This window comes from Zingiber officinale, chromosome 5A, assembly GCF_018446385.1.
Source record: "Zingiber officinale cultivar Zhangliang chromosome 5A, Zo_v1.1, whole genome shotgun sequence".
Lineage (NCBI taxonomy): Eukaryota > Viridiplantae > Streptophyta > Magnoliopsida > Zingiberales > Zingiberaceae > Zingiber > Zingiber officinale.
In genome coordinates, this window is record NC_055994.1 from 91,587,613 (window position 1) to 91,600,404 (window position 12,792).

Sequence of the window (12,792 nt, forward strand, 5' to 3'; positions counted from 1 at the left end):
GGTGAAGGAGAAATCCTAAGGGGGGGGGGGTAACCTTAGGTCCTAGGAGGTGGTAACCCTAGGTGGAGAAAAACCCTAGGGGCTGGTAACCCTAGGTCGTAGGGGGTGGTAACCCTAGGTCATAAGGGGTGGTAACCCTAAACAGAAAGTCCAGTTAGTTTGGAGGACTGGACTAGCATCAGGTAATCTCTCCTGAGGGGTGTAGGTGAGGACGCATTCCCCGGAAGAGGGAATAGTAGGCTTCGGTTCGACCTAGGGTTTCCGATCGGAAATCCGAAGTCAGAACCGGACAGTCCGAAGATTGTCAAACTTAAGCTTCTTATATATTCTGTTTTGGTCTAACTCTATTGTGCAAGAAACTAACAGTTTTGTGTAGGGCTAGAACTAACCGGAATTGGTCGATCGAACCTTGGGATCGGTCGACCGAACCCCCAAGCCAACAAATCAGAATCCCAGAGATTGGACCAGGCTCAACCAGAGGATCGGTCGACCGAACCTTGGGATCGGTGGACCGAACCTTGGGATCGGTCGACCGAACCAAGGATTAGCGACGATTGGATCATGCCAGGTTGATCGGGTCAAAGAAGAAGATCGGTCGACAGAACGGTGGGATCAGTCGACCGAACGACAGGATAAGACTTGACTAGATCGAAGCGGAGCGAGCGGATCAGGTGGATCGGATGAGGAGGAGATCGCCTGATCGGTCGACCGAACGTAGGGATCGGTCGACCGATCCGCCTTGGGTCAAACCTGATCCCGAGACTTGGGGATCTGGATCAGTCTTACAGAGCCTATAAAAGGGAGCCTCGGGAAGCAGCCTTACATCGATCTCGAACAGAACTACCGGTGCTTTTGAACGCTCTTTGGACGCTTCCACCACGCACTGCTACTCCGACAACTGACGACCTCGTTTCTTCAATTCTTCTGTATTGTCGGTATCCTTTATTTTATTCAGCACTTGTAATCCTCAATTGTAAAAGTTTTTCGGATTGATAGTGATTGCCCACCGAAAGCGATCTTTGATCGTGGGCCTTGGAGTAGGAGTCGCCATAGGCTCCGAACCAAGTAACCCCCTGGTGTCCTCTGTGTGGTTGCTTTACTTATTTCCGCTGCCTTATTCTTAAACGTTTCTTTTATCGAACGAAATAGCCACGAGCGCTATTCACCCCCCCCCCCCCCACCTTTAGCGCTTCTCGATCCAACAATCCATGCACCAATGGAGGTACATATTATTCACTATTCATGCCTGCGCTTACTATTGCTCCATTTTCTTCCCTCTTTTCGGTGACTGATTTGAGTGTCGGAGAGCCAACGCCGGGGACCCCTTCCCTGGCTCGGCATTGACATTTCTTGTGTTTGCACAGCGGAGCGAGGTCTACATCCAGTCAACATAGCAGCCACATCCCCAGCTAACCATCTCTGCTATTTTCGGACATGATCATATTGACGTCGTTTGTGGGAAATAAACTTAGAATAGCGTGAGATGCATAGGGTACAACCTAGACTTCAGTATGCTTATTTTTGTGCATCGCAGTAAGTCTGGGCGTTAAATATAAAAAATACAGTAATCAAGTTAAGTGGTCCTGACTTAGTTAAATCTAATTGGATTTTCAACTTAACTTGACTAACCAATTGAAAGTTGTTACCCTCTAGGTAAGTAGTTAGTAGCTAGTGGTTAGACATTTGGCTCAGGGGATTAAATGATTTATGTTAAATTTCAAAATTACTCATGCTTGGACTCTAGGATATACTAATTCCCTAAAACTCAAAGAAATTTCTGGCATTAATTAAGGGGGAGTGCAAAGAAGTAAAATAAAAGCAAAAGCATTTATAAAAAAAAAACTTATGTTTTTGTCTTCTCTCTTTTAAAAGTTTTTGAAAAATATTTTCAAGCACTTAATCTGAACTTTTTTTCAAAACCATCTCAAATTTGACCTAGTGACTTTTTCAAAACTAAAGTTTTCACTTCGTTCATTAAACCTAAGGCTTTAACAAAAGCACTTTGTTCTAAAATCTTCTTTTAGCTAAGCCACTTTTTCAAGACAAAAATTACTTTCACTTGGTTAAAATATTTTTCAATTCTAGCTATTAAATCAATTTCTAAAGGAAAAAAGATGTGTTTTTCAATTTTTTTTATTATTTCACTTAGCTAGAAGTATGACAAGGAAATTTATTCTAAAAAACTAAGTGTTCTTGCAAAAGCTTTACAAATTTAACTAAGTATTTTTCAAAAAGCTCTTTAAATCTGACTAAGTATTTTTCAAAAACTTAAGTTTAGCAAATTTGTTTTGTTGAAAATGCTAAGTATTGCCCAAGGCACTTTCTAACTTAAGTGTCTTTTTCAAGGCAAATTTTTTTTTTTTTCAAAACAATTCTCTTTGAAATACTAAGTCATTTTCAATTGTAAAGTGCTACTCTTTAGGGGGAACTTAAAATTAAATAGAATATTTTTCTCTCTACTTATCTTTTTTGATTTATGTCAAAGGGAGAGAGAAAAGTCAAAGTTAAAGCAACTTAAGAATTAAGAATTCAAACATAAGGAGGAGGATAAGTTTTTCAAATTTTTACACATTCATGCTCATGTTTAATGTCCTTAATTTCATATTTAAATCTTGTCATATTTTTACTTAACTTTGAATTATGTTGTCATAATCAAAAAGGGGGAGATTGTTGGTGCGGGAAGCATCCGACGATCGAACCGGTGTTTTGATTATGTCAAAGGGTTCAAGTTAAGTTGGTTTGTGATCTAATGTGTGTGAATAAGTTTGTAGAAAAGTCCTAACTGCGGTTAGGCAGGTTAAAAACCCTAGGGGGTGATAACCCTAGGTCCTAGGGGGTTGTAACCCTAGGTGGTGAAAAATCCTAAGGGGCGGTAACCTTAGGTCCTAAGGGGTGGTAACCCTAGGTGGAGGAGAAATCCTAAGGGGTGGTAACCTTAGGTCTTAGGAGGTGGTAACCCTAGGTGGAGAAAAACCCTAGGGGGGATAACCCTAGGTCCTAGGGGGTGGTAACCCTAGGCAGAAAGTCCAGTCGGTTTGGATGATCGGACTGGCATCAGGTAATCTCTTCTGAGGGGAGTAGGTGAGGACACGTTCCCCGGAAGAGGGAACAGTAGGCGTCGGTTCGACTTAGGATTTTCAGTCGGAAATCCGAAGTTAGAACCGGACAGTTCGAAGACTATCAAACTTAAGCTTCTTATATATTCTGTTTTGGTCTAACTCTGTTGTGCAAGAAACTAACAGTTTTGTGCAGGGCTAGAACTGATTAGGATCGGTCGACCGAACCCCCAAGCCTGCAGATCATAATCCCAGAGATTGGACCAGGCTCGACCAGAGGATCGGTCGATCGAACCTTGGGATCGGTCGATCGAACCTTGGGATCGGTCGACCGAACCAAGGATCAGTGACGATTGGATCATGCCAGGTTGATTGGGTCAGAGAAGCAGATCGATCGACCGAATGACGGGATCAGTCGACCGAATGGAGGGATAAGACTTGACCAGATCGAAGCGGAGCGAGCGGATCGGGTGGATCGAATGAGGAGGAGATCGCCTGATCGGTCGATCGAACGCAGGGATCGGTCGACCGATCCGCCTCGGGTCAAACCTGATCCCGAGACTTGGGAATCTGGATCAGTCTTGCAGAGCCTATAAAAGGGAGCCTCGGGAAGCATCCTTACATCGATCTCGAACAAAACTACCGGTGCTTTTGAACGCTCTCTGAACTCTTCCACCATACGCTGCTACTCCGACAACTGACGACCTTGTTTCTTCAATTCTTCTGTATTGTCGGTATCCTTTATTTTATTCAGCACTTGTAATCCTCAATTGTAAAAGTTTTTCGGATTGATAGTGATTGCCCACTGAAAGCGATCTTCGATCGCGGGCCTTGGAGTAGGAGTCGCCATAGGCTCCGAACCACGTAAACCCCTGGTGTCCTCTATGTGGTTGCTTTACTTATTTCCGCTGCCTTACTCTTAAAACGTTTCTTTTATCGAACGAAATAGCCACGAGCGCTATTCACCCCCCCCCCCCTTTAGCGCTTCTCGATCCAACAATCCATGCACCGACAGAGGTACACATTATTCACTGTTCATGCCTACGCTTACTATTGCTCCATTTTCTTCCCTCTTTTCGGTGACTGATTTGAGTGTCAGAGGGCCAACGCTGAGGACCCCTTCCCTGGCTCGACATTGACGTTTCTTGTGTTGTAGAGCGGAGCGAGGTTTACATCCAGTCAACATAGCAGCCACATCCCCAGCTAACCATCTCCGCTATTTTTAGACAGGATCATATTGATGTCATCTGTGGGCCCTCTTGCATCCAATACGTGAATATAGAGGATGTTGGATGACTCACCATGGTGACTTTAACAAAGGAGGAGTTGCATATGCTGATACAAACCTGAGCTGCAAAAATGGTAGAGCAACAACAACAATAGGCACTGGTCGAGCGCCAAGTACATAAGCCTGCCGTATCAGCAACGGGTCATTAAGCAGGATATAAAGACCGAGCAGAGCATGCATTCATTCAGGGATAGAATAAGAAGCCGACCAGCACATACTAGGACACACCCAATGCGCTGATCCCCTTCCATCGGCCACTGTTTCATACTCCATCAGGGGAGCTAGGCCGAGCGGACAGGGAACCAGGATCCTCATCAAATGATGGTTTGGTGCAGGATCCATGGAAGGGGAAAGCACCACGGGATGATGATTCGCTCGAGCGAATCAACCGGCAATTCTCTCAAGGGATTCTAGACGACCCCCTACTCCGACATTACACCCCACTGATGATCGAGGAATACAATGGAATGATTGATCTGGATGACCACCTGGCGAAGTTCGACATCGTGGTCATGCTCCATCAGTACACCAATGGAGTAAAGTGTCGGGTCTTCCTCACCACCCTTTTCGGATCGGTGCAACGCTGGTTCAGACGCCTACCGATCAGATCAATTCATAGTTTTAAGGATTTTCGAGCGGCGTTCTTGCACCACTTTGCCAACAGTTGTCGCTACCAGAAGACAAGTATTAACCTGTTCACATTGAAGCAGGGGCCCAAGGAGGCGCTGAGAGCCTACATTAAGTGGTTCAACTAGGAGGCCATGGATATTACATCGGTCTCCTTGGAGATATTGGTGAATACCTTCACCCAGGGGCTTACTGAAGGGGAATTCTTCCACTCCCTCATCCAGAGACCGCCAAAGGACTTCGACCACCTACTCCGGAGAGCCACCGAATGCATAAATGTCGAGGAAGCCCAGGCGACACAAGGAAGGAAGCACCTGCTGAGCATGTTGTTCCTGCGGAACGACGACCGACCACTAACCATCAACCATCGAAAGGCCCCCAATCGAGAATAATACAACTACATCAGGAGCCAAGGATACATGTTGTGCAATATTAGCAGTCGGTTGTCCGAAAGATGCAAAGAGCAAGTCATAGACGTCATTATTTTGCTCCTTCCATCAATTGCCGACGTACAACACGCACGACTGCCATGACCTGACACCCATTGCAAGCAGACCAGCTCCAAGTGGATATCAGCATTTGTCACCATCGCCCGATCGACAACATAGGCGCTAATCAACCAGGCGAAGGGAAGAAGACAGACGGGCAGACGAGCAGCGCCCTCGTCAGCCTCAAAGGAGAAATAACACAAGTCCCGCCCGAGCTTCTGCTGAGCGGACTAGGACCTCAGCTTAGGAGGAGGAGAACCAAAATAACGCCGCTCGAGGAGAGATTGGAATGATCGCCGGTGGGCCGACCGACGGTGATTCATAGATGACTATTCGAGATATGGGTACATTTACTTGATGCGTCGCAAGTCTGAATACTTTGATAAGTTCAAAGAGTACCAGGCTTATGCGGAGAAACGTCATGGTAAAAGTATCAAGACACTACGGTCTGATCATGGTGGCGAATACCTCTTTGGAGAATTTAGGAATTACTTATCAGAGGTCGGGATTCAATCCCAATTGTCTGCACCTGTACACCCCAATAGAATGGTGTGGCAGAATGAAGGAATAAGACTATTCTGGAAATGGTTAGATCGATGATGAGTTATTCAGAATTACCAAATTCATTCTGGGGATATGCTCTGGAAACATCAGTATACATTCCGAATATGGTATCTTCTAAATCAGTATCCTCTACTCCCATGGAATTGTGGAATGGGCATAAGCCTAGTCTGAGTCATATTCGGATATAGGGTAGTCCAACACATGTGCTGAAGGGAGATACTGACAAGTTGGAATCACGTACAGAAGTTTGTCTGTTTGTAGGATATCCTAAGGGAATGAAAGGTGGTTTGTTTTATAATCCTAAAAATCAGAAGATCATTGTTAGCACCAATGCTCAATTTTTAGAGGAAGGTTATGTAATGAACCATAAGCCCATGAGTGAAATTGTTCTAGAAGAAATTAGAGAGGACACATCTAGTCTAGTACCAACAGTACAAGATGAAATATCACAAGAAACTGCAATACGTGTTACAAATGATGCACAGTTACAGACAGTGCCTCGTTGTAGTGGGAGGGTTGTGAGGCAACCTGAGAGATTCATGTTTTTAGGAGAGTCGTCGGACTTGATCCCTAGTGAACATGAACCTGATCCCCGGACATATGACGAAGCACTCCAAGATAAAGATGCAGTATTTTGGCAAAGAGCGATGAATTCTGAAATAGAATCTATGTATTCTAATAAGGTCTGGGAGCTTGTAGAACCACCAAATGGTGTAAAAGCCATTGGATGTAAGTGGATCTTCAAAAGGAAAAGAGGGATAGATGGGAAGGTGGAAACCTTCAAAGTAAGGCTTGTTGCGAAGGGGTACACTCAGAAAGAGGGAATCGATTATGAGGAAACTTTTTCGCCGGTGGCCATGCTTAAGTCTATCCGGATACTCTTATCTATTGTCGCTCATATGGATTATGAAGTTTGACAAATGGATGTCAAGACATCTTTCCTTAATGGAAGTCTTGAAGAGAACATCCATATGAAGCAACCAGAGGGATTCATAGCAAAGGGCAAAGAGCATTTAGTTTATAAGCAAAATCGATCTATTTATGGATTGAAGCAAGCTTCAAGGTCTTGAAACATCCAATTTAATGAAGTAATCCAGTCGTATGGATTTATTCAATGTCCGGATGAGTCTTGTGTATACAAGAAGTGTAATGGAAATGTGGTAGTATTTCTTATACTATATGTAGATGACATTTTGTTAGTTGGAAATAATATCAAAGTGTTGTCGGAAGTAAGGGTATGGTTGTCCAAGCAATTCGATATGAAGGATTTAGGAGAATGCACACATATTCTCGGGATCAAAGTAATAAGAGATCGCAAGAAAAGAATGTTGTGCTTAACCCAAGCTTCATATATCGATACAATCCTAGCTCGTTTTAACATGTAAGACTCCAAGAAAGGTTTTCTACCTTTTAGGCATGGAGTATCTCTATCTAAAGAGATGTCTCCGAAGACATCAAAAGAGATAGAAGAAATGAAGGCAGTTCCTTATGCTTCAGCTGTAGGAAGCCTAATGTATGCTATGTTATGCATGAGACCAGATATCTATTTTATCGTGGCCATGGTTAGCAGATATCAAAGTAACCCTGGACAAGGACATTGGACTACCGTAAAACATATATTAAAGTACCTGAGAAGGACTAGAGATTATATGCTGGCACACCAAGCAGATGATTTGCTCCCTGTGGGTTACACGGATTCTGACTTCCAATTAGATAGGGACAATAGTAAGTCTACATCAGGCTATGTGTTTACTTTAGGAGGTGGAGCCATAGCATGGAGGAATGTTAAGCATAAATGCGTTTCAAACTCAACCATGGAAGCTAAGTATGTGGCAACCTCTGAGGCAGCCGAAGAAGCTGTATGGCTTAGGAACTTCCTAATGGACTTAGATGTGATTCCTGGTTTGTCCAAAATCATCATAATTTATTGTGATAATAGCGGTGCAGTAGCAAACTCAAAGGAACCATGAGCCCATAAGGCGAGTAAACACATAGAGCGCAAGTACCACCTGATACGAGACATCGTAAAGCGAGGAGAAGTTGTTGTCGCCAAACTTGCATCAGTAGATAACTTGGCAGATCCTTTCACTTAGGCCCTTCCGGCGAAAGCTTTTAATCGGCATGTTGAAGGAATGAGAATCAGATGTATGGCAGTGTTTATGACAGCATAGTCTTTTAGTATAAGTGGGAGATTGTTAGAGTGTATACTAAAAGCCTAGCTTTTTGTAAACATTTATTTTGAAATAAAGAATCACATTGGTCAAATGTCTACATTTATATGCTAAGTGTAGTTGTTCAATTAATTTATATTGTAGATAACATGGTGTGTGGTGTCACACGTAGAAGATCATGTTATCAGTTCCTTATAAGTTATAAAAAGTAGCTCACGACTAAGATGAAAAGGAACAAACCATTGGAATAGTCGTAGTGTATTTTTGTATTAGTTTATCTTGACTATAAAATTACACTACTACACTCTGAGTGTATTGAGCAGGACCATTTGAGGTAATTTCTTTTTATACTGACTATATAAAAGAATAATACCTCTGTTATTATGGAAGTACACACTCTTAATCATGATATAATAATAAGCACATATATTTAATACTTATTTCTTTAATTTATCAAAGGGTGTGATTTAGCTCGTTAAATTAATATGCCCGATAAGTTGGGAAATGATATTATTTATATGGTGTGTTGTTGATTATAGAATGAAACTGTGTCCTAGTAATCTAGGTTAATGGTGTCCCCTTGAGGAGCTCATAAGGATTGTCATGTAAACCCTGTAAGTGGACTTAGTCCAACATGACAATGAAGTTGAGTGGTACTACTCTTGGAGCTAGATATTAATTAAGTGAGTTGTCAGTAACTCATTTAATTAGTAGACAATCTATATCTTAAACACAGAGAGTCTAACACACTCATGATAAGAAGGAGCCCATATAGTAATATGGGATTAGTGTGGTAGTGCAATAATAACTCTTTAGTGGAATGAGATACTATTGATGAACTCAAGTTGGGTGTTCGGGGCAAACACGGGAAGCTCAAGTTCATTGGGAGACCAAAATCAATTCCTCCTCGCGGTCCCTGTCGTAGCCTCTTATTTATAAAGTCTTATATCCACCTAAACCCACCTTCTTACCCATCCATAGGTGGTCGTCCAAGCCAAGCTTGGAGCCCAAGCAAGAGACGGCCAAGATATGCCTTGGATGGATCAAGTGGTGGTCGACCCTAGCTTGGAGCCCAAGCTTAGGTGGTCGTCCACAATAAAAATAAAAAGGATTTTATTTTAAAATTTTTCCTAATGTGGAAGACATGATTTTAAAACAGAGTTTTAAAATTAAATTTTACCATTTATAGTTTCTACAAAGGATTAAGAGAAATGTTTGATATCTTTCATTATTTGTAGATTGAAAGGAAGATTTTAATTTTGGAGAAAACTTTCCTTATTGTAGTCATCCACAAGTTTTAATAGAGATATTTTAATTTATAAAAGTTTCCTTTTATAACCAACCATGAAGGGAATTTTTAAAAGAGAAATTTTTATTTTAAAAATTTCCAGAAACAAATTAGGAAGTTTTAATTTTGTGTTTAAAACTTTCCTTGTTTGGAGGACTTGTAGGGGCCGGCCATTAAAAGAATAAAAGGAAATTTTTTTAATTAATTAAATTTTCCTTTCATTGGCAAGGAAAATAAAGAAGTTTTTATTAAAACTTTCCTTATTTGCCAAGACCAAGGAATATAAAAGAGAGGGTAGAGGTGCCTCACCTCATAACGATACTTCTATTATTCCTCTCTTCTCTTCCTTGGTGGTGGTCAGCCGTCATCCCTCTTCTTCCTCCTATTCTTCTTCCAAGGTGGCCGGCGGCATCTAATCTCAAGGAGTTCAAGGTGGCCGGATCTTGTTAGAGGAAGAAGGAGAGAAAGGAGGTTTTGTTTCCTAGCATCCCTTAGCTTAGAGCTTGGTGGTGGTGGCCGAAACTTGCAAGAAAAAGAAGGAGGCTTGGGTGGATTCTTGTCTCAGTAGATCGTCGCCCATACGACGTCCGAGATAAGAAGAGGAATACGACAGAAGATCGTGAGGTCTATAAGCTCCAAAAGGTATAACTAGTTATTAGTTTCCGCATCATAACTAGTTTATTCTTTTGTTTAGATCTTGAAATACCAAACACAAGAGGTTAACGATTCTAGGTTTTGGATTTATGATTCTAATTTGTGTTTCTTTTGTTTTTCGATCTTGTGATTCGATTGTTCTTATTAGTTAAACCTAGGGTTACTATAAGGAGATTAAATATTGAATTTCGTTGAAAGACTTTGTCTAGGAAGTGGTGGATACTCTCATAACCAAGAAGGCCTAGTGCCTCGTCATGTTTAACTTGGAAGCCGATTTCTGAAATAAATATTTAATTAAATTTGTAACATAGGTGGATTTGGATCAATAATGTTAAGTATCATTTGCGATCCAAGTCTAAACCTCTAAGAACAGATAAATTGAATTTGAAATCAATAATGTTAAGTTCTGTTTGTGATTTCAAATTTAATTTCTAAAGAACACAATAGGTTGTTAGGAAAGGTTCAGGACTTGTATAAAATTTTTGTACAGGGGAACCGGTACGATATTCCGAGTAGCAACCAACAGTCCGACGTCTAGAAATACATACTATTGGATGCAGCAAGGAGAAGACTGAGGGACTCGAGATCAACTTCGGCCCCCGAGACTTGGAGGGAGTAGAGATCCCGTACAATGACGCCTTGATCATCCGAGCGGTGATAGATTATTATACTATTCATCAGACTTTTGTTGATACAGGTACTTCGGTGAATATTATATTTAAGAAGGCGTTCAACCCGCTGTAAATTGACCAATGCGAGTTGCAGCCAATGACAAAACCCACTCTATAGGTTCACAGGCAATGAAGTATTGTCGATCGGCCAGGCACGGCTGGCCATATCGCTCGGAGAAGAACTGCTCAAGAGGACAAGGACCACAAACTTCATTGTGGTGGGCGTACCGTCTGCCTACAATGTTATATTGGGCAGACCAGCCCTCAATGAGTTTCGAGCGGTGGTATCCACCTTCTGCCATAAAATAAAGTTCCCGGTGGACAATGAGATAGGCGAAGTCAAAGGTAACCAGTTGGTCGTTCGGCGATGTTACGCCGAGATGGTCAAGATAGAGGCGAAGGCAGTACGAAAGATTCAACATTTGGAGGTGAACGTCATCATGGAGGAACCTCCCGCACTGGTCTATGAGGAAAAGGAGAAAGTCTAGATCCTGTAGGTGCAGCGGAGGCCGGCAAGAGGGGGGTGAATTGCTGAAAACAAAAATAAACTATACCCTCCTCGTGCTTTCAACTCAATTAGTGCAATAGTAAATAAAGCAGTAAAGTAATAAAGCAGTAAACAGAAAAGAAACAGGAATTTAACCTGGTTACAATCAAGGAGGTCGTTAATCCAGGGCAATGAGAAGCGCACTAAAAAGAATCTCCTTTACTGAAGGCGGAAAAGCCTTTTACACTTTGGAAGCTTAGAACTATTGCTAGGAATGGCTACACAATTGATTGCTTGAGTTGTTTAAAATTCCTAGCTCCAGGGGCCTTTAAATCGCCTCTGGAAATCTGATCTCGAGAGTCCAAAGCGCCTCCAATAGGGGTCCAAGGCGCCTCCAAGGGGTGAGCGGATAAAACTTTATCCGCAGCTCGAAACGTTCAATTTGATCTGTTGAAGGCGCCTTCAACAAGGCTGAAGGCGCCTTCAAGCTGGAGGCGCCTTCAAGCTGGAGGCGCCTCCAAGCCTGATGGAGGCACCTCCAAGCTGGCAGCTCGAATTCTAGCTTGCTTGCTTCAGCTTCCGACGCTCCGTTCTTTTGGGTGAGTGCGGCCAACCGGAATAGGGCTCACCCGAACACAATTCCCGGCCTTCTCCTCGAGAAGCCTTTCGTCCTGGCTTAACGTCCCTCTAACGCCGCATACGTTCTTCACGCCCACCAGAGTACTCTTCTGCAGCTCTCTCGTCCTTCGGACGCACCGAGCCCGTCGACTCCCTTCCCGTGTCGTCTTTCTCACTAGCTGTGTCTTTCGCTCGACTTCCTGCGCTCCTGCACACTTAGACACAGAGATCAAACACAAAGCAGGATCTAACCAACTTGGTTGATCACATCAAAACTACCACGGGGTCCAACAATCTCCCCCTTTTTGATGTGCATCAACCCAAGTTCAAGTTAGGGTTAAAATAGACACAAAAAGTAATTTTAAAGAAAAATTACTAAACTAGCATGTTAAGCATAAGTTTTGCAATAAATAAAATTGCAACACATTTTAGAAAATATTAAAATTTTAAACTTTCTAACACCCCCTTAATTTGTCCTTATCTCCTTAACTTGTAACATTTCTCTCCCCCTTTGATCACAACAAAAACGGGGTGAGAACTCAAAAAATATTTTAGAATTTTTTTTTTTAACTTTAGATAAAATTTCTATTTAATAAAAATGATATCTCAGAAAATTGAATATTTTAAAAAAAAAATTCTAAGTAAGAATGAGGTTTATGAAAAAAAATTTTCTAAGTCGAATAAATTTTGAATTTTTTTTTTAAAAAAAATTTCAAGTCAAATGAATTTTTGAATTTTTCAAAAATTTTCCAAGGAAAAATTAATTTTTTTAAAAATAATTCTTAGTAAAATTCTAAAAAAAATCTATGACTTTTTCACAATAATTTCTAAGTCAAAATCGATTTTTTAGAATTTTTCAAAAATATTTGAAAAACTTTCA